The following is a 21,306-nucleotide window of genomic DNA, read 5'->3' on the forward strand; positions in this document are numbered from 1 at the left end:
CAAAAACACGCAAAGAAATTAAGAATTAAACTATGTAACAAATGAGTGAGCTAGGAGTATACGACTTGCTGCTGCAGCTGCTTATCCAACGGCGGCAGGGAGCACACTAACTGTGACCAACCGACACTGGCCGTTCAAAACAAAAACAGAGGACAAACGACTACGCGAATTTACACTATTCAGGTACTAAAACGCGATGCTACAACTCTCAAATACTATAATACGCCCGAAATTTATGAATTAAACAATGCAACTACCAAAAACACGCAAAGAAATTAAGAATTAAACTATGTAACAAATGAGTGACCTAGGAGTATACGACTTGCTGCTGCAGCTGCTTATCCAACGGCGACAGGGAGCACACTACCTGGGAACCCGTGTCTATGGCACTCTGAGTCTCATGGAAGAATAGCACGAGCTGGGTTTCACACGATCATCTTTTTCTAAACCCATGCTTATTCCTACAGAGTAGATTTCTATTCTCCAGAAAAGTCATTATACTCGAATATAATACGTGTTCCAAAATTCTACAACTGATCGAAGTTAGAGATATAGGTCTATAGTGCTGCACATCTGTTAGATGTCCCTCCTTGAAAACGGGGATGACCTGTGCCCTTTTCCAATCTTATGGAACACTACGCTCTTCTAGAGCTCATAGTGTTCGATAGCAAATAATACGTTACCAGAAGAATATGTAACGAAATGTAGACTTGTAAGGTGTCAGGCAATACCAACAACTTCCATGACAGCCCTGACGTGATAAGCAAATCCAGTAGTACGTCACATAGCTCCAAATAAATCGTGACATTAAATTAACAAAAGTAATACGAGCAAAGAGTGAGCAAATGGAATACCACAGACTAACACAAGAATGCCTAATGCATGTCATACCTTCCCACCGTGAGACAGACGCAGTTCCGAGGGGAGAAACGAGAACAGAAGCCGAGAGCAGAACTGTTTTAAGTTAAGAGATCCTACGATAAGGGACGGACACCCACGTCGCCAGCTATCCGCTAGGACCACCCCCCAGCCCATGTTAAAAGCTAGAGCCCTCCAGAAGAACAGTATAGATCTTTCGATAACACAAAAAGGGCTACCCCAGCCGCAAGTTTTAGCGTGAGACTTTTTCGCGTCGCTGTTACGTCAGGACCACCCTGAGCCCATGTTAAAATATAGAGCCCTCCAGAAGAACAGTATAGATCTTACGATAACACTAAAAGGACCACATCAGCTGCAAGTTTTAGCGTGAGACTTTTTCGCGTTTCTGTTACGTTGCAAACTTTAAAAACATTGCCCCACCACGAAAAGTATAACGTTTCTCATTGCATAGACAGAATTTTTGTAGGCGGAGCTTAAGGTTAACATTGAGACCCTGATTGGTCAGATGAAAACACAGCCAGATAGATTTTTTAAACCAACTTCGGTAAATTGTTGTAAGGAGAAGTTAGGAGAGAGTTGCTTCCGAGACGGCGAGGTGAGCGGAGCTGTGCTGCCCGCCGCCCCCTGACGAGCAACTACAAGGTAATGAACGCACGCGATGCCACATAACAGCGCATAAAGCATCATTCTGAACTGCAGAAGTCTCATCTGTTACACCCCCTTCTTGCGTAATACTACTGTCGATCGTCAATTAAGGCTCGTGGTGTTCACATTTGCCACTCGAAGTAAAAATCTGAAACGCCATGATTTTTCTGTTATACAGTTATTGAGAAGCCACATCAGCCACTGTAATTTACGACAAGCTAGATAAGTAATTAAAGATAATTGAGGGTCACTGTAGACCATTTTGGTAGTTTTCTCTTTTGTGGAACTTAATTTAAACCTAGATTACAGATGTGATACGGCATAGGTCATCCTTCGATCCATTGTAGAACTTGGAAACCCATCCAGGGAATATTCGTTCACATTTTTGTTGATCTCAGTTGGTTTTTACCATCCCGTATTAAAACATTTCCTTTCATCAATAGTGCAATTCATAAACAACGTTTTGTGAGTAGAATAAAATTTCCAATGGTAAAATTAACTGCTTTTTCGACGTTATTTTACCAGCTAACTAAAAAGTGAAAGCCTTGAACCCATTCCACTAAATTTAGTTAGTATAAAGATTCTTTTACAGGGAGTGCAGTGGAGCTGACGCTGAAATCATTAAGGCCATGGTAAAGCATATCGCAGTCAATATTGTAATTGATAGCGGAAGTGAATTGACCACGATCTCAGAAAATTTATTCATACAGTGTAATGCCAATGAGGAATTGCCAGTTCTGAAAACACGTAAGATTAAAGTAAGAGGTTCTATTAGAAACAATACTGCGGAAGTAACGAGACAAACAAGGTTAACTCTTTCGTGTCAAGGTCAAAAGATCGAAGCCAACTTCGTGATTATATCTAAACTAACTGTAGATTTGATTATAGGTGCAGATTTTTTAAATGAGAGACGAGCGATAATAGATATGGGGAAAGGTAGCGTAACATTCGGTAATGTCACACTTCTCTTTGAGCAAAAGCTAAAATTAGAAGAAATACCAGTTACAAACAAACAATTAAGAATGATGTGAGATAAAGAGGATGAAGAATTAGAATCGTATGCACAAAAAGGGGAATTGCCTCAACTCATGTTAGAAGTTCATAAAGAAATCGACGAAAAATTGCAAGAAGTTCAAGGTATTTCGGAACACAGTAAAAGAGAATTAGAGGGTATTTTACGAGATAAAGCATAGGTATTTTTACCTAAGACTGGCAGTATTAAACACTTTCAGTACAAGTTTCAAGATTAATTTTGTTACTGGTAAATAATCAGCACAATATTTCAAGATTATGTTGCAGATAAGATCGTCAGGAGAAAGAAGAATGAAGAGAGAGGAAGGTGGGAAAAAGAAAGTAGTTTCAATAAAAACAAAAACAAAAATAACACTAATAGTACCATAGATTAAGGTGAAGGGATAAAGCGTAGTTAGTCTATCAGCATGAAATACTAAAATGCTATACACCACGACACTACACAAAAATAAAAAAACAAATTTCAGGATTTTTGTAGAAGTTAAGACTCAAAATATCTTAGACTTGTAACATGGGAAGGGCGCCGAAATTTGTAAAGCTTTATAAGAAGGCGTAAAACAATGTAGGTACTAGACATATGTTAGATGATTATAAGTAAAACTTTTTGTAAGAACCATTGTAAAAACTTCAACATAGACCAGATGCAATGACCCACAAGTTGCAATGCGAGAAGTATCAAGAAAGAAAAGGACGTAATTAGCAAGAACGATTCCTACAAGGCAGAAGCGTTGAGAGAAGGGAAACGACAGCAAGACCAACAGAGGGTAGCTGAAGTGGGCAGTAAATCTACTGAACCACAGGATGGCAGAACCCTGCTGGGACAGAACATGGAACCATAGAGTGGCAGAACACGGAAGGGACTGGTGCAGGGACTGACAAGCAAACACCGGACTTTCACCACTCGTAAACCCCAGGACGCCCCGACTCAGCGGAGCGAGAAAAAAATGGCCCAATGAGAAGACGGCTTGGGCAAGCCACCACTGGCAAAAAATATGTGTAAAGTCACACTGCCACTATTAAACAGCACGCTGATGCACAAAACTGAAGAAAACGTCCACAAAGTAGAAATGACACACCCAAACAACTTATCAAACAATTTCCATATCCTGCCATGAGAAGAACCAAGAAGCAAGTAAGAAGCACAGAAAAAGCAGGAAGAACAGAAGTTGAAGATTCGCAAGATTGAGACCAAGAAAGAAGATGGGTGAAGAATAGACGACATACCCTCCCAAATCCCTATCGTATTGTAAACAAGTCGTCTGCGAAGTATTACAACGAAAAACGACCGCTTTCAGCGACACATAACGATGACTTTCACGCATACAAAGCCAGTAAACCACGAGATTCTGCACTCACAGCTCCATTCCAATATGGGACCTCCACAACAGCAACACACACTTGCAAAGCCAACAAGGAACGGCGAACGAAGCTGTACATCAAATGCTTGCCCACATCCATCTCACTCAAGTCCATCACCTTCGTGCAAAAAACATTCGCCAACCTCATGCTTAAACATTCATAGGATTGTGTGAATGTGTGAAAGCAAATTATGTGATGTAGGAACTGTGCAAAAGAAACGTGTGAAACACTAAATAAATTAAGCACACCAGACAGCTAATAAACTACAAAATAACAGTCATTGACTATGGACTTAATTAAAAAATAGACTAACGATAAAAATAAGTCATTAGGTCTGAAATGGACAGTATATTGGGAACAAAAGTAAGGCATAATAAACACTAAAACTATATGCCACTTATTTTCTCCTCATAAAAATAAAAGAATAACTATATTTTACTTATTTTCTTCTTATGAAGACAAAGACTAAAAAGTTATCTTGTTGGATGTTTTCCCCTTTTTTTAACATTTGTACCATTTGTTAGGATAATATCTCAATACTTGTGTATGTATATTTCTTTGTCAAAGAAATTCTTGGAAATAATTCTTATTTGTTAGTGTAACACTGTTGAAATGAGTGTCCAGAAACAAAAACATATTACTTGTACGTGATATTTAGAAAATGTGTTAGGAATAGATTTTACTTAATTACTACATTTATAAAAACAATATTTCTACGAAAATCGATGTGAAAGACTCCTCACTTTCAGTAACAAACTTCTTAAGAAAACAAACTTCACAATTAAATAATAAATATAATAGAATAATAATATTCTTCCTTTGTCAATATAAACATATTTTTGAAAATAATGTGAAAGAATATAAAAATATAAATTAGTAATACAAACTAGCATAGAACAGAATAACGTGACTGTACAGTAGGCAACAAAATTTAGATAACAGAATAATTTTTGACTGGCTTAGACAACGATTCAATCATTGCCTAACTTCAGTACAAAAATTAAGTTCGAAGGGTGGTGATATGTAAGGTGTCTCGCAAATTCAACACCTTCCACGAAAACCGTGACATGATAAGCTAATCCAGTAGTGTGTCACATAGCTCCGAATAAATCTTGACATTAAATTAACCAAAGTAATACGAGTAACTAGTGAGCAAATGGAATACCTCAGACTAAACAAGAATGCCTAAATGCATGTCATACCTTCCCACCGTGAGACAGACGCAGTTCCGAGGGGAGAAACGAGAACAGAAGACGAGTGCAGAACTGAGTTAAACTAAGAGGCCCTACGATAAGGGACGGACACCCACGTCGCCAGCTAACCGCTAGGACCACCCCCCAGCCCATGTTAAAAGCTAGAGCCCTCCAGAAGAACAGTATAGATCTTACGATAACACAAAAAGGGCTACCCCAGCCGCAAGTTTTAGTGTGAGACTTTTTCGCGTCGCTGTTACGTCAGGACCACCCTGAGCCCATGTTAAAATATAGAGCCCCCCAGAAGAACAGTATAGATCTTACGATAACACTAAAAGGACCACATCAGCTGCAAGTTTTAGCGTGAGACTTTTTCGCGTTTCTGTTACGTTGCGAACTTTAAAAACATTGCCCCACCACGAAACGTATAACGTTTCTCATTGCATAGACAGAATTGTTGTAGGCGGAGCTTAAGGTTAACATTGAGACCCTGATTGGTCAGATGAAAACACAGCCAGATAGTTTTTTTAAACCAACTTCGGTAAATTGTTGTAAGGAGAAGTTAGGAGAGAGTTGCTTCCGAGACGGCGAGGTGAGCGGAGCTCTGCTGTTCACCGCCCCCTGACGAAGACCGACAATGTAGTGAACGCACGCGATGCCACATAACAGCGCATAAAGTTTCATTCAGAACTGCAGAAGTCTTATCTGTTACACCCCCTTCTTGCGTAATACTAGTGTCGATCGTCAATTAAAGCTCATGGTGTTCACATTTGCTACTTGAACTAAAAATCTGAAACGCCATGATTTTTCTGTTATATAGTTATTGAGAAGCCACATCAGCCGCTGTAATTTATGACAAATTAGATAAGTAATTAAAGATAATTGAGGGTCACTATAGACCATTTTGACAGTTTTCTCTTTTGTGGAACTTAATTTAAACCTAGATTATAGATGTGATATGGCATAGGTCATCCTTCGATCCATTGTAGAACTTGGAAACCCATTCAGGGAATACTCGTTCACATTTTTGTTGATCGCAGTTGGTTTTTACCATCCTGTATTAAAACATTTCCTTTTATCAATAGTGCAATTCATAAACAATGTTTTGTGCGTAGAATAAAATTTCCAATGGTAAACTTAACTGCTTTTTCGACGTTATTTTACCAGCTAACTAAAAATAGAAAGCCTTGAACCCCTTCCACTAAATTTAGTTGGTATAAAGATTCTTTTACAGGGAGTGCAGTGAAGCTGACGCTGAAATCATTAAGTATTTGATCATATCATCGCTAGTCTCACTGAACCCTTCTGAACTCTACGTGTCATGTGTGGTCTGATGTCTCCTTACCAGCAACAGGTCCCAGGTTCAAACTAGTCAATTTCCAAAAAACACGCTCAGAGCGTCGTTGCGCGAAAGTGGTAGGGAGACACAATTCAGAACAACAGAAACTACGCTGAATGTTAGAGACTGATGCCACACATTATACTGTTGATTATTGCCAAACAACTAACTTGATGTTTAATGATAGCTGTGTTTAAAGTTGTGGACACTGAAAGATGAAAATCATTTTCAAATTACTGTTTCTCCAGACGTGCAATTAGAGAAGAACAATCAGCTTTACTATCTTTGTTTCGCAGCAGTTCGTATCCACAGTGCCTGTACACCGCACCCATATATACCTGACGTCTCGACTTTCTGATAATGAATCGAGTGGGGTCGCTTAAATTCGAGTTACTAATATTTCGATTCGCGTCGCTGCCATCTTTGGTGATAAGACGATACTGTATAATCGTCAGCGTCTAATGCTGTGACCCAATTCGGTGAAAATAAATTAATAGCAGTAATGACTTCTTGAGTGACCTCTTACACCACCTTGTTCATCGTCTTTCACATCAATAGTTTAGTTTTCGACCAGTTTGTTTTAGATTCTGTGATCTATACATCACTGACTCTGTGGGCAGCAACATCATTCACAATCGGTAATCATCACTGACATTGCGCACAGACGAGGGTAAGAATTTAATGGGGTTCTGGACCAAATTCACCCGCACCTGAGCTTCCATCCTTAGTCCTCCCGAAGGAGAATATGTACAGCACACTTCCAGTTCTACAATTTTTACCCAGCATTTGCAGACTTTGTAACTTAGTGATGCGGTTTTGCCTATGAACTTGGCTATAGCGTCTCTTTTTGTCCAGATTCCTCTTGGAGAGTCCTTGATAGAAATTATTGAAAATCTGGAAGTGGAAATGACAAAGCCATGTCATTGTGTGGTGACGTCCACCTGTTTTTTCTTCAATAACAAATATTTTTAACGAACTGACGAGGTGGCTATTCGAGTACACTACTCCGATAGTCGCCAATTTATTAATGGATGATTTTAGAGACAGGGTGCCTACCTGCTTTTGAAGGAACGTCTACAACGCGTTTATGGTGAGATCACTTGGAATAAAAATTCTGAGCTGTTTACTGGGTCGTTTTAATTGCTTTCGTGCCAGCGGTAAGGCTACAATAGAAATCGCAAGGGAAGGTCTACAGAAAGGACGATGTGACTGCAGTATTTATATAAAATAAAAGCATACAGACTGATATCTACGTACGACGAATTGTCATCCGCTGTACGAATGCACCCGAGTCTTGTAGACATTGACAAGGTGAGCTTACGGGATTTGGGAAACGGAAAACTTTATATCGTGTTCAATCGTAATAGCTACACTTAGATGCATCGTGCCTTCTCGTTCAGATATTCGCCGGAAACAGTAGAAGATGCATGTAGGTTGATTGTTTTCCTACCATATTCATGAGGTGTATCTTCGAAGATAGGAAGGATTTTGAAAAGGTATCGTATAAAAAGTGTATTTCGTCTGCCTAACAAGATTAGTGTGCTATTGACTCGGTGAAGGATTATAAGGGATTGAGGATGTCCAGCGTTCAAGATTGTTTGTCATTATGGTAAAATATATATTGGGCGAATGATTCGTACTGTTCACGACAAATATATTAAGCGCTATCTCCACACACGACTATTACATCCGGAGGAAGCTCCAACGGCAGAGCGCTATCTGACCGAGGAACACAGAGTGATGTATGCCGAGAATAGTTGCCTCTGTGCCTCGCTTTAGGAACTTTGTCGTAAAGGAATCAATCGAAATTTGACTGACAGACATCACCATGAATAGAGACAACGGTTAATTCTCAAGTAAGATGTCGAATACTGTTTTATCTGACTTTAAAAAACGATGGTTATTGGCTCGGTCGGCTGAACGTATTGACAGAAGTACTCTAAAGACATCCATAGTTTCTGCCAGCGTTCACCAGTGGGGCGCCGCACCTGTACTTGCGTTAGAAGGCAGCAACAACGATATCTGGTTGACGCACTGTCGGTCTTCGCAGCACATAAAGGGTCACAGTCCACAATAATAGTTCTGGAGAGATTGGCAAACAGTGTTCTCAACTGAATATTGCGGCCAGGTGGAAGCTTGAGCTACTGTGTCTAGATGATTGTGTCATCCGTCTACAGACCCGACAACAGCATCATCATATTACTATATTACAGTTTTTCGCTCATCTCTTATTGCTAAGTGACATTATGCAGCGAAGGTTTCGTAATGTTAAATTATTAGTTGGTCAGAGCTAGGATTATTTGAGACCCTGTCATCCTTCACGTGTCCCTCTGGAATTGTACTTCTTATTCCTGCGTACAGCAGGACGTCCGAATTTCTGCATTAGCTAGCACGTTTGACTTAACGCTTCCCTTTGACTGTATTTTTTTAAATGATTTGTTTGTTATGAGTGTTTACCGTTTACAGTGTTGCCAGCGGTCGCTGTGTGTTTTCGGGCGTCTTTTGTTTGTGTAGCAGCCTACGTGAAAATTTTCCTGTAACGTTGGGAGTTATCTTTTGCTATTACTCATGCTAATACTTCTCATATCCCCTTCCATGTCAGATTCGTGCCCATGCTTTATGAAGTGTTCAGCAGAGGAGTTACAGTTACATATGGAAGAAGATTATTCATTATTATAGAAATTGTCAGACCCAAATTAGAGGAATAGTTTTCAGAAATTAAATGTGTATGCGATTTGCTGAAGATTATACGGAAAGTTACGAAAAATACTGCATGTTCTTCTAAAGTAAGCCACGGTTCTACGCGCTTCAGTCCGGATCCGCGTTGCTGCTACGGTCTCTGGTTCGAGTTCTGCCTCGGGCATGGATGTGTGTGATGCCCTGAGGTTAGTTAGGTTTAAGTAGTTCTAAGTTCTAGGGGACTGGTGACCTCAGATGTTAAGTCCCATAGTGCTCACAGCCATCTTCTGAAAGTAAACCACAGCTCGTCATTAATCTTAATTTGATTCATCTGACATGTAGATACAAAAATTCACTGAAGATAGGCAGGAGACTGCAATGTTTAACGCAAGATACATACTTAAAGAATGCCTTTTATGTGTGCTATTTTTTCTTTTTTTAGTAGTCCGTTGTCCGCCGACGAATCCCATTCTAATTAATCATTAATTATATTCTATGTTTCCAGGCCTTTTGATGCACCAAACTGCCGCCTCTCAATTGCAGGTCGCAGGGTGTTCCATTAATAATCTTTCCTTCGCGACAGTTATTATTGTTGCGATACTACATATCCACTGTACGAGATCCCACGCCTTCTTTAAAAAGTCCCGTGAAAAAGCCACCTACAAGGAAAACAGACTGCGAAGGAGAAGCACTGAGAAGAGGAAACTCTGGGTTTGCGCAGCGCAGGGGACGGAGGTGACTGCAAAAAGCAGGTCTGCGAGGCGGTCTGGGGCTTAACGTGGCTTTGTTCTGCCTCTGGCGAGCCAGGGAAGCAGCCGGAGCCGGGGCCCGTCTTATTATCTGGGCCGCACCAGTTGCGCCTCCAATAAACGTCCCCACACAGGAAAAGAACTTCTCAACTAAACTCCAGGGAAATCCAGGTCGTGAACAATAATTAACGGTCTTAATACGTGGCTCTATGGATGATGGGTGCTGTGTGTGAAGGCAGAGTGGAAAGTTCAAGGTGTAGCACAAAAATAATTTCGATATCATTAAAACTATGACGGCCGTCCAGAAAGCAGATTACGTTTTATTAAAAAAAAATGTAAAGTGATGTTTTATTCATTTGAGAGGGACAATTAAATATTACTTTTCGACAAAATCGCCACACAGATTTAGGCAGTTATCGTAGTGGCAAAGAGCTTTGAAATTTCATTGTCCTAAAATTTTGCCTCCTGAGACTTCAACCACTTGGTCAGGCCCTTCCTCAGTTCCGCGTCGTCATCAAAACGCTGCATGTGAGTCAGGTCTTCACCACTGGAAACAGATTTTAGTCACTGGGTGGAAGGTCTGTAATGTACGGCAGATGAGGAAACGTATTCTACTTGAAAATATCCAATCTCCTAAAGTGAGATCTCCCGTGTGTGGTCGAACGTTGTTGTGTAAGAACAAAATTTTTGGCTCCAACTTTCCTCTGCGCTTTTTCTGAATTTCCCTTCTTTAGTTTCCCGAAGTTTGACAGTGCCTCACAGAATTGATTGTTGAGCCACCCTGAAGAAAACCGACAAGAAGAAACCTTTCCTGTCAAGAAAAGAAGAACAAAAAAGAAAACACAAGTCTCTTGGCCGCCCATATTGCTCCTCATTGTGAACCTCAGTTCAACCACTTTTTAACTTAATAAACCACTGGCGCACTCCGCCGTCAGTAATTAGTTCTTTTCGAACTCTTCAAACAGTTGCTAATAAATTTCGATCAGTTTATGGTATTTTGCCAACAGAAAACCTATTACTCGCCGCACTTCGCAACTCGCGTGATTTTCAGTCGAAGTAATTGTTTCACTCCTCACTTGTCAAATGTAAGGGCCACAATCACGTCAGGTGATAGCAACTTTGAACAGCTTAGAGTATCGGTTTCAGTTGTTTCATGCAAACTGATCCCATTTATCAGTTTACACACGTGCTGTTTCGATCCCTCCAATGCGATTGACGTATCTGCGGAAAACATCTGAAATGTGAAATGCCCATCCTGACACAACTTGAAAAATGATCTCTGATGTGGTCTCCTATTCAACAATGCGAGAACTAACGGTTTGACGCTTCTGGACTATGTATTACAAAAGATGTGCTTACTAAAACATTGTAATGGGACTGTACAAATGGATAACTGCTCTACAACTTCTGTGGACGTAGAGCTGTCTTCTTAGTGAACGCTGCCTGTCTATCATTAAGAGACCGCTTCCACAGTACCCAAAGGTGCGAAATTCTGTGGAAAAAATTTAGTGATTCAGCTTACTGATTCATATTTCAAATGAAATGGTACTTGTTATCGTTATTTTTAAATCAAATAAGTATCCTTTTTGAGAGTCGTAGTTGCACTAGTGTATAAGCATTTCCATGTATTAAAGTTGAAATTCGTCGTTACCTCGTTTCCTTACTCTGTGGACAATGAGCGACTAGTGTGTCAAACGCTAATTTTATGTTTAGCACAGTAAGAGCTGACCGAGCGAGGTGGCGCAGTGGTTAGCACACTGGACTCGCATTCAGGAGGATGATGGTTCAATCCCGTCTCCGGCCATCCTGATTTAGGTTTTCTGTGATTTCCCTAAATCGTTTCAGGCAAATGCTGGGATGGTTCCTTTGAAAGGGCACGGCCGATTTCCTTCCCAATCATTCCCTAACCCGAGCTTGCGCTCCGTCTCTAATGACCTCGTTGTCGACGGGATGCTAAACACTAACCACCACCACAGTAAGAGCTGTATTCCTGTCGACGACAAGTGCGTGTGTGTGTGTGACTGTGTAGATCTGGAGAGAGTGCTTACTTATTTATGCATTTGTGAAAATAAGTGTAGATGCTAAACACTGTTGCACGAAATATCAAATGTATTGTTTAGGGGAAGACTCGTGATTGGAAGGAGCAAATTATGTAGCGTAATACGAGGAAGAGGGCGTAGATGGAATTGGGTAGGACAGGGAAGGAGATACTGAGGAATGTCGTAAAATCACGCTACTGTGAATCTAGAAATGCGCTAGGGTCATTTGGAAACAAGGAACGGCAAGAAAACTGGATCAGACGTAATAGTGAGAGGAATGATGGGAGAGGGGGATTAAGATACTACTGATTTCATCATCTGTTAGGTTGTGTTTCTGTTACTGTTCCCATCGGTTGTGTTTCTGTTACAGTTTCGATCAGCGTGAGATGGAACTCAAATGTTCATTTTAAGTGGAGTGAATTTTCTGCTACTGACCGGAACGGGTGTGACGTAAGACGCTGGGGTCCTAATCGGAACGTTGATGTTTCAAATACTTGGCATACATTCAGGCATGTGGTTTCCATGGTTTCCTCTAGTCACTTAAAGCAAATGGCAGGCTGGTCACATTTAAATCTGTGTAAGTGAAGATCTACACGCGATGTTGGAGAAACGTTTTGTTACTATTTTACATTTTATTCACACACCTTGCTTCCTCTTCGACAACTTATTCTCTCATGTATTAAGTTAATAAATTTAAAAAGGGTAGAATTCTGTGTGTCAAGTGCTTCGGTAAAGAGCATTACAGAATATACAACTGCGTCCAGTCTACTATCTCTCTGTGTTTGCCTTTTATGTGGATCACCTTCAGCATTATATACTAACCATCGGTTTTAAGCCGTGACGTAGTACTGTAAAACGTCGTCTTTGATTGTCATAGCAAGAAGCGAAAACAGTAATTACATTGCTCATGAACTTCGAATTATTTCTAAATACGATTTCATTTTTACCTGAAAATGAATTTCTGGGTTGGTGTGCTACTTCCTTTGGATGTTCAGTTTGTGTGTTACAGTGTTCTTAACATACCTGTCCTCTGTTTTATTTTGGTACCACGTTTCGTTAATAGACGCGTCCTTTGGCTACGTGTGTTGGTATCGCTTTTTAGTTTTTTGTTTTTGTCATACTGGTATCGGTGTTTTACGCTGAGTCTCGATTTCTGGCTCTTTATTTTTACTGACTTTTATTCTTTTGTGCTTTTGGATTTTTTCATTGGTAATAATAATAATAATGGCGTGTGACTAGGACCTCCCGTCGGGAAGACCGCTCGCCTGGTGCAAGTCTATCGATTTGACGCCACCTCGGCGACTTGCGCGTCGAGTTTCATTGGTGTTGGTCTTTTAAGCTGATGAAGATCAACTAAAGATTTCGATACTTGTTAAAGTTGATAGAAGTTAACTTTTTGTTTCTGGAGACTTTTTAATCAATGAGTCTATCGTGTTTCTCTGGATTTTTCATTTTGTATATTTTTCTGTCTTTGTGATTATGTGGTTATAATTTTACTTTCTCTTCGTCCTAACCCTCCAGTCTCACGCCGTTGTTCGCTTCACTTCAGTATTTATTATTAAGGATATGGACGTGAAATTCTGAGTACAGCACCCAAGGTAAAGTTTAATGCTATTGTTTTACAATTCGACATAATATATATGTTGCATTTTGGGGCTTATTGTGGCATCTTTGGTCAATGTAAATAGATGGTATCGAAGGCTCTAGTTTATCCGTTTATTTTTGTCTCCAGAACATTTGTAGTTAGGTATTCCGCTGGAACTGTACTGCGGTGCAGTTTGTAACGAGAGGCACGGGAAAAGTAAAGAGTGGGCGCTCGCCGGAGGGGACCGCTCAGTACTCTTACGAACAGGACACAGACCTGATTAGAGCGGGCTTCGTGGCCGGCTGCAAACACGATTAGCCGGACTGACGCGGAGCCACGTGTATTGACCGGCCTTTGATTGCATTACGGCATGCAAATCAGAGCCTGTTCGCCGCCCTATCCCGCCCTACCCTATCGGCGAGAGACGCTACGCTCCGGAAATAACAAGCAGTGCGCCGAAGCAGGCAGGGCTTTCGGCAAGTAGCTCGCTTTCTCATTAGGGTCGCAGCCTTTCGGCCCTACCTGCTCGCTCCTAGAAGTAACTGTTTCACTGAGCAGACTGGAGCGTTTCCGGCTGTAAACAATCCGGACAGAGGCGCAACCGCTCTTCCTGTTCGGATTTTCTTTCGACGAGAGACGTATTCTTCTCGCTAAGTGAAAGATTTAATGCTATTCACTGAAACCTCCCCAGAATGCAGATAGAAGGTGGAACTATTTTTTGTTACCGCTGTGGCAAGTACGCTTTAAAGGAAAACAACTGTCTTCTTACCACAGGAATGGCACGGATACTGATGAATTTTGTCAGTTGTGTCCCCTTTGCTCCGCAACTTATTTTAGTATTTAATTTTTCCTGATTGCGTATCACTAATGACGTAAGTTTACCTCATTCGAGAAAGTGTATGGTTACAAATGAAAATTCCCTTTCTATAATCCTTACCTGCGTTAGTCGTAATATAGTTGTTGGATTTCTTAGTAGCTCGAAGATTCTACGGTTACTTTTAATTCTACAATGTACCAAAACCTGTCATCAATGATTATTGAGCTGGGAGTTATGCTTGACATTAAAAATTTCACACGTTTATATACTTTACGGTCACTTCCAAGCAACCATAAATAACTATATTGGGTCCACATAGAGTTTCACATCATTTTCTTCTTTGAAACACCAAAACAGTGTTTCGCAAGTACACCTCAGCAAAGTAATCTAAAATCAAAGATCTCGTTTCTTAATTTCAACACTACTCACAATTTAAAGTTTAAAAATATCACCAATAGCTAAATCTGAAAATAAACTTCTTCACAGGTGCATCAGGAAATATAAATAACTTAGTGATTATTAATACTTTCACAAACACTTCAAGTGATTTTGTTTTCGCCAAGGTATTCAACATAATGCCACGTCTTTAACGTTTTAACTCACGTAATTAAAATTGGACTTGACTAACAAGGCCAAAAAGAAATTCCATGCAGTATGAAACACACTAATGAATACATTATTCATTATATTTTTCGCGAAAAATTGCCTTGATTCTTAGTTCCTATACCACTAAATTTGATCGCTTTTACTATTTATTTATTTATTCACACGTTAAGTTCCGTAGTACAAAACTGAGGAGCAAGTCTCCAAGTCATGGAACGTCTCAGTACATGAAATTACAACATAAAAGTAATAACAGATAACCAAAAAATGTTTATGAATCCAAAAAGTAAACGCTATCAGCAATATAACAAGATTTAGCTTAATTTTTCAAGGAACTCCTCGACAGAATAGAAGGAGTGACCCATGAGGAAATTCTCCAGTTTCGATTTGAAAGAGCTTTCATTACTGCTAAGATTTTTCTTACGGTAGCTTATTGAAAATGGCTGCAGCAGTATACTGCACACCTTTTTGCACAAGAGTTAAGGAAGTCCATTCCAAATGCAGGTTTGATTTCTGCCTGAGTCAAAGCTGCTTATTCTTGGGAATAAGCTAATATTGTTAACAGGAAATGAGACTATGGAAAATATATACTGAGGGGCCAATGTCAAAATATCCACACTCGCGAACATGGGTCGACAAGAGGTTCGTAAACTTACACCACTTACTGCCCAAGCCACCCGTTTCTGAGCCAAAAATTTCGTTTTAGGATGGGAAGAGTTACCTCAAAATAAATACCATACGACATAAGCGAATGAAAATAAGCAAAGTAGACTAATTTTCATGGCGAACGATAACTTACTTCAGATACTGTGAATATGGCTGCATTAAGTCTTTGAGCAAAATCGTGAACATGGGCTTTCCATGAGAGTTTACTATCTATCTGAACACCTAGAAATTTGAACTGTTCAGTTTCACTAATCAAATGCCCATTCTGTGAAATTAAAACGTCAAGTTTTGTTGAACTGCGTGCTAGAAAATGTAAAACTGTGTCTTACTGCGATGTAGCGTTAGTTTATTTTCGAGAAGCCATGAACTGATGTCATGAGCTGCACTATTTGAAACTGAGCCAATGTTGCACACAACATCCTTTACTACCAAGCTAATCTCATCAGCGACGTTTTTATTCAATTGTGTTTCTCTAATCCTAACGCCTAGACATATCTTCCAAATCAATTACTATTATCATCTAACTTTGTTTAAGGCATTCCAGTATTATTTGTCAGTACATACCCAATTTCTTTAATTTCTCTACTGTTAGCTTCTATTTGGTATTTCTTTATATCACTTGTCATTTTTTTTTCCATTTCTGTTCTGTTAGTATCTAACCAATCAGTGGTCTCTTACATGGTCTTGCCTTGCCTAACACGGATTTATTTCTTGGTATTAATTTTGTTTTCTCTTACCCATCAGCGGTTTCTAATACCTGACAATAGGGTCGAGAAAACCTCTCTCTCGAAGTTTCAATTATGAGTAAATATTAATGTCATTTAGAATTATCTAAATAAATACCATATGATGAGAAGAACTACAGTTACTAAAGTTAATGTTATAGTCTCAATAGTAATCTTCTGTTGTATAGTCTACATCTACGTCTACCGTTCACGAGTCATATTTCGGTGTGTGAGGGAAGGTACTTTGTGTACCAGTGTCACTTCTCTCTTTTCCCGTTCCAGTAGCATAAGGTTTTCAGGCATAGTGATAGCCGGTAAGCTTCCATGTGGGTTCGGATTTCTCTAGTATGACTCTGAGTCACAGCTACATTTCTCACTGAATTTATTAAAAAAAGGTCGAACCTCGGTAGCCGGGATCACTAACACACGCCTGTGCAGTGCCGCTCGACTGGAAAGTAAGCAGATTTGTATCGAAGCAATGGATGAACTCTTCACTGCCAGTTTTTGGCCGTCAAAGGTAGGAGTGGTGGTGACAGAAAATTACTGACTGCGCGCCAATATCCGGGATTAAATTCCAAACGTCTCCGCAGTGTCGTATGATGTGAGGTCACGTGACAGGTGACGGTGATCCACCCACCGGGTGGGGATGTTACCCAGGACGGAACACTTGGTGCTGTACGAGAGGAGTAGGCCATGTGCTGACACTATGTATCACTGTCTCCTTGCTCTCATAATCATCATACAATACAAATGTAGCTCCCCATTACACACATATCCATTACACTTATTTGAACTCAAGAAAACACATAAGGCACAATTCTAAAATGGTTCAAATGGCTCTGAGCACTATGGGACTCAACTGCTGTGGTCGTAAGTCCCCTAGAACTTAGAACTACTTAAACCTAACTAACCTAAGGACATCACACACATCCATGCCCGAGGCAGAATTCGAACCTGCGACCGTCGCGGACGTGCGGTTCCTGACTGTAGAGGCACAACTCTCACATATCCGTAGAGGAAGGACATGTTGTACATGGAGAAACAAACTCTTTGCCACTAAGTGGCTGAAACTGTCTCTAAGTATCTCACAGCCAACAGTGCCATACGACTTTACTTTTTCTGTGTTCGAATACAATAAATTTCCTAGTGACTGAAAAGCTCATGTCGACGAATCAGCACGGCTTTAAAAAGCATCGCTAGTGGAAACCCAGCTTGCTCTTCTCTCAGCGAACTATGGATGATGTTACTGGCTGGTTCCATGATTTTAGGTGCCCGAAAGCATTCAACACGGTACCCCACTCCAGACAGTTAACGAAGGTATGAGCATGCGGAACAGGCCACCAGATATTTGACAGGTTCGAAGATGTCTTAAGTAATAGAACCGGGTATTCTGTCATCGACGGTGAGTATTCATCGGAGACATGGGTTACATCATGACTGCCCCAGTGAGGTGTAGTAGCAGTTGCTACTTTCTATATATTTAAATGATCTGGGAGACAGGAGAGCAGCAATCTCCGACGGTTCTCTAATGATGCTGTGATGTACAGGAAGGTGTCGAAGGTAAGTGGTAGTAGGTTGATGTAAAATGACGTAGATAAAATTTCTAGTTGGTGTGCTGAATGGCAGCTAGTTCTTAATCAAGAATAATGTAAGTTAATGAGAATAAGTAGAAAAACCAAACCCCGTATGGTCGGATTACGGCTTTGGTAGTTCCATGCTTGACAAAATCACGCCGTTTAAATATCTGAGCGTAATGTTGCGAAGCAGTATGAAATGGAACGAGCATTTGAGGGTTGTGGTAGGGAAGGAAGATGGTCGTCTTCGGTTTATTGGGAGAATTTTGGGAAATTGTGTGGTTCAACTGTAAGGGAGACCGTGTACACAGGGTGACAGTTATTGAACTATATGAAATGAAATCGTCATAACTTCTGAATGGTTTTCGTTAGGCCGTTCAAACTGTACGATTGGCCGCGGGGAATGATGGGAGTTAGTATGTGCTGTATGGTTTGAATTGGCGACGAAGCCCACTTTCATTTGGATGTGTTCATCTGTAGATAAAATTGGCGCATTTGGGGGACTGAGAATCCACCTTTCGCTATCGATATGTGTCTTCACCCTCAACGGGGTCTCTGTGGTGTGCAATGCCCAGTCACGGAATAGGCGGTGCTATATTCCTTGATGGCACGGTGACTACTGGACAGTACGTGAAGAATTTGGAAGATGATTTCATCCCCATTATCGGAAGTGCCCCTGATTTCGACGAGGTGTGGTTTATGCTAGACGGAGCTTCACCCTATAGAAGCCGGACAGTGTTTTATGTACTGGAGGAGGACGTTGAGGACAACATTCTGGCTGCAGGGTATCCAGAGGCCGCCTGCGTGGGCCTCGATTGGCCGTCATATTCTCCGCATCTGAGCACATTCAGCTCCTTTCTGTGATGCTCCATTAAAGACAAGATGTGCAGCAATAATCTCTAAACCATTGCTGAGCTGAAAACAGGCATTCAGGAGGTAATCGACAGCATCGATGTTCCGAAACTTCAGCGGTTCATACAGAATTTCGCTACTCCTCTGCACCACATCATCGCCAATGATGGCAGGCATATGGAACATGTCATTGTCTAAGTCCTAATACCTATAGGGACGTTTACATGTTGGGTTGGGTTGTTTGGGGGAGGAGACCAGACAGCGAGGTCATCGGTCTCATCGGTTTAGGGAAGGACAGGAAAGGGAGTCGGCCGTGCTCTTTCAAAGGAACCATCCTGGCATTTGCCTGGAGTGATTTAGGAAAATGACGGAAAACCTAAATCAGGGTGGTCGGATGCGGAATTGAACCGTCGTCCTCCCGAATGTGAGTCCAGTGTGCTAGCCACTGCGACACCTCGCTCGGTTTTACATGCTGAATAAAGTGTGTGCACACCGTAGTTTGTAACTAATGACGTTTTTTTTCATATGGTTCAATAATTGTCACCCTGTATGAGGCTAGTGCGACGTTTTCTCGAGTACTTGAGTACTGCTCGGATTGTAAGAAGATTTAGATGCAATTCAGAAGCGGCCTGCTTTACCTGTTACTAGCACGTTCGATCAACACGTAAATGTTACGGATACGCTTCGGGAGCTCAAGTGGAAATCCCTGGAAGGGAGAAGACATTCATTTCGAAGAACGTTACATAGAAAGACTGGAGAACTGGCATTTGAAGCTGACTTCAGAATGATCCTACTGCCATCAACATATATTTCGTATACAGACAACGAGGATAAAATACGAAAAATTAGGGCTCACGTGGAGGCATATTGATAGTACTTCCTCCCTCGCTCTATCTACGAGTAGAATGGAAAGGAAACGAATAGTTGTCGTACAGGGTATCCTTCGCCATGCAGTAATGCGGCTTGCGGAGTATGTCTGTAGACGTATTTTTATTTACTTTTGCTGATGATGTTCCAGAGAGTGCTGCCGATTGTTGCTGAAAGGTACCTATGGTGTGCTGCTGATGTGTCGATTCAGCGCCCCGAACTCCACTTGCGCTGACAACATGGTCGCCCGATTACGATCAGTAATCGCCACCTGTACAAATTAATTTGCTGTGCCCCCTCCCCAACACCGTCTTCAGTCTTCACCTTTGATCTTGTATCTCCTCTTCTTCCGGATGATCGGATTTTCTTCTCTTTCGTTTTCCTTTCATTTTCTATTTTAGTCTTCCCGTAACAGAAGTCACATGTGTGGTGAAACACGTCTCTCTGCTAACATTGGCAAGGGTCATTGTTTCAGAATCGACCGTCTGCTGTCCAGTATCTCCAACAGTTCCTTCTGATAGCTGATTCTCCCTTATTGCGCAACGTTAATAACGTAAAGGTTTGCGGGTTCACCCCGTTGAGAAATACCATATCCATAAAAGAAAGCTCTTTGGCTGCAGCCTTCACCTGCAGTAGTCATAGTTGTTAATTCCTCTCCTTGCTCAGAAAACCAACGCTGGCATTTAATCCAGCGTTCAACTAAAATCTGTGAATCGTTGATTTTTGCGTTGTCAGATATATTCTAAATTAAAAGTTGATCACATCAATATACTTTATGGTTACTTTCAGCGAATCTGAATAAATATCTTTGCTCCACATTCAGATCATAGCTCATAACGTTTTTCAAACAGCTGCGTGTCTGTTTGCGAACACATCTCAATGGAATATTTTAAAACAAAAGTATCCTTTCTCAAATTTTGCACTTCTGACAGTTTACATCTTCTTTCCAGCAAAAATAATAAATTGGTGGAAACTTCCACAATATGAAGAACACAAAATAGACCTCTTCGTCATCAGAAAAATTGATAAGTCAATGATTACTAAACATTATCACAAGCACTTCAATTGATTTAATTTTCAAGTGTATCCTATACGATTAGTAGAATATTGTCAAACAAAGCGAAGTAGGCATTATTTATTTGTATTTGTGTTTCTTCCCATTTTTTGCTCAGATCTGAAGATGGTCATTGCACACCGAAACCGGTACTCTAAGGACCTAATAGTTTTGTAATCATAGACGGATATAAAGAAATTTATTCTATACCTGCATACTTTGATGCAACTGGCGTACTAAACCTAACGTGTTCACACAAAACTCTACTCAAGAACATGCATGGTCATTATATCAGTTCATCGAAATGCTTGCATACTTTGGCGCAAATGGCGCACTAAACCTAATATATTCACGGAAAACTCTACAAAAGATCATACATGATATATACACCAGTTCAGCTGAGACAGATGAAAGCGTTGGTCTCAGTAGGGCGTGACAGTTAATTGAATCATTCCAACATATAATTGCAGGCATAAACACACGATAACCCACGCTACACAATATTTTCAACCAACAGGAGCTCACTAAATGAAACATAACGTGTCATAACAGGCCCATGACTAATACAAGAGACCAGCGAACTGACACACAGTTCGACAAGACACTAACTCACCTGTACTAGGCGGCACGAGCATAAGGATCTCGTTAC

This window comes from Schistocerca piceifrons, chromosome 4 (assembly GCF_021461385.2).
Source record: "Schistocerca piceifrons isolate TAMUIC-IGC-003096 chromosome 4, iqSchPice1.1, whole genome shotgun sequence".
Taxonomy (NCBI): domain Eukaryota; kingdom Metazoa; phylum Arthropoda; class Insecta; order Orthoptera; family Acrididae; genus Schistocerca; species Schistocerca piceifrons.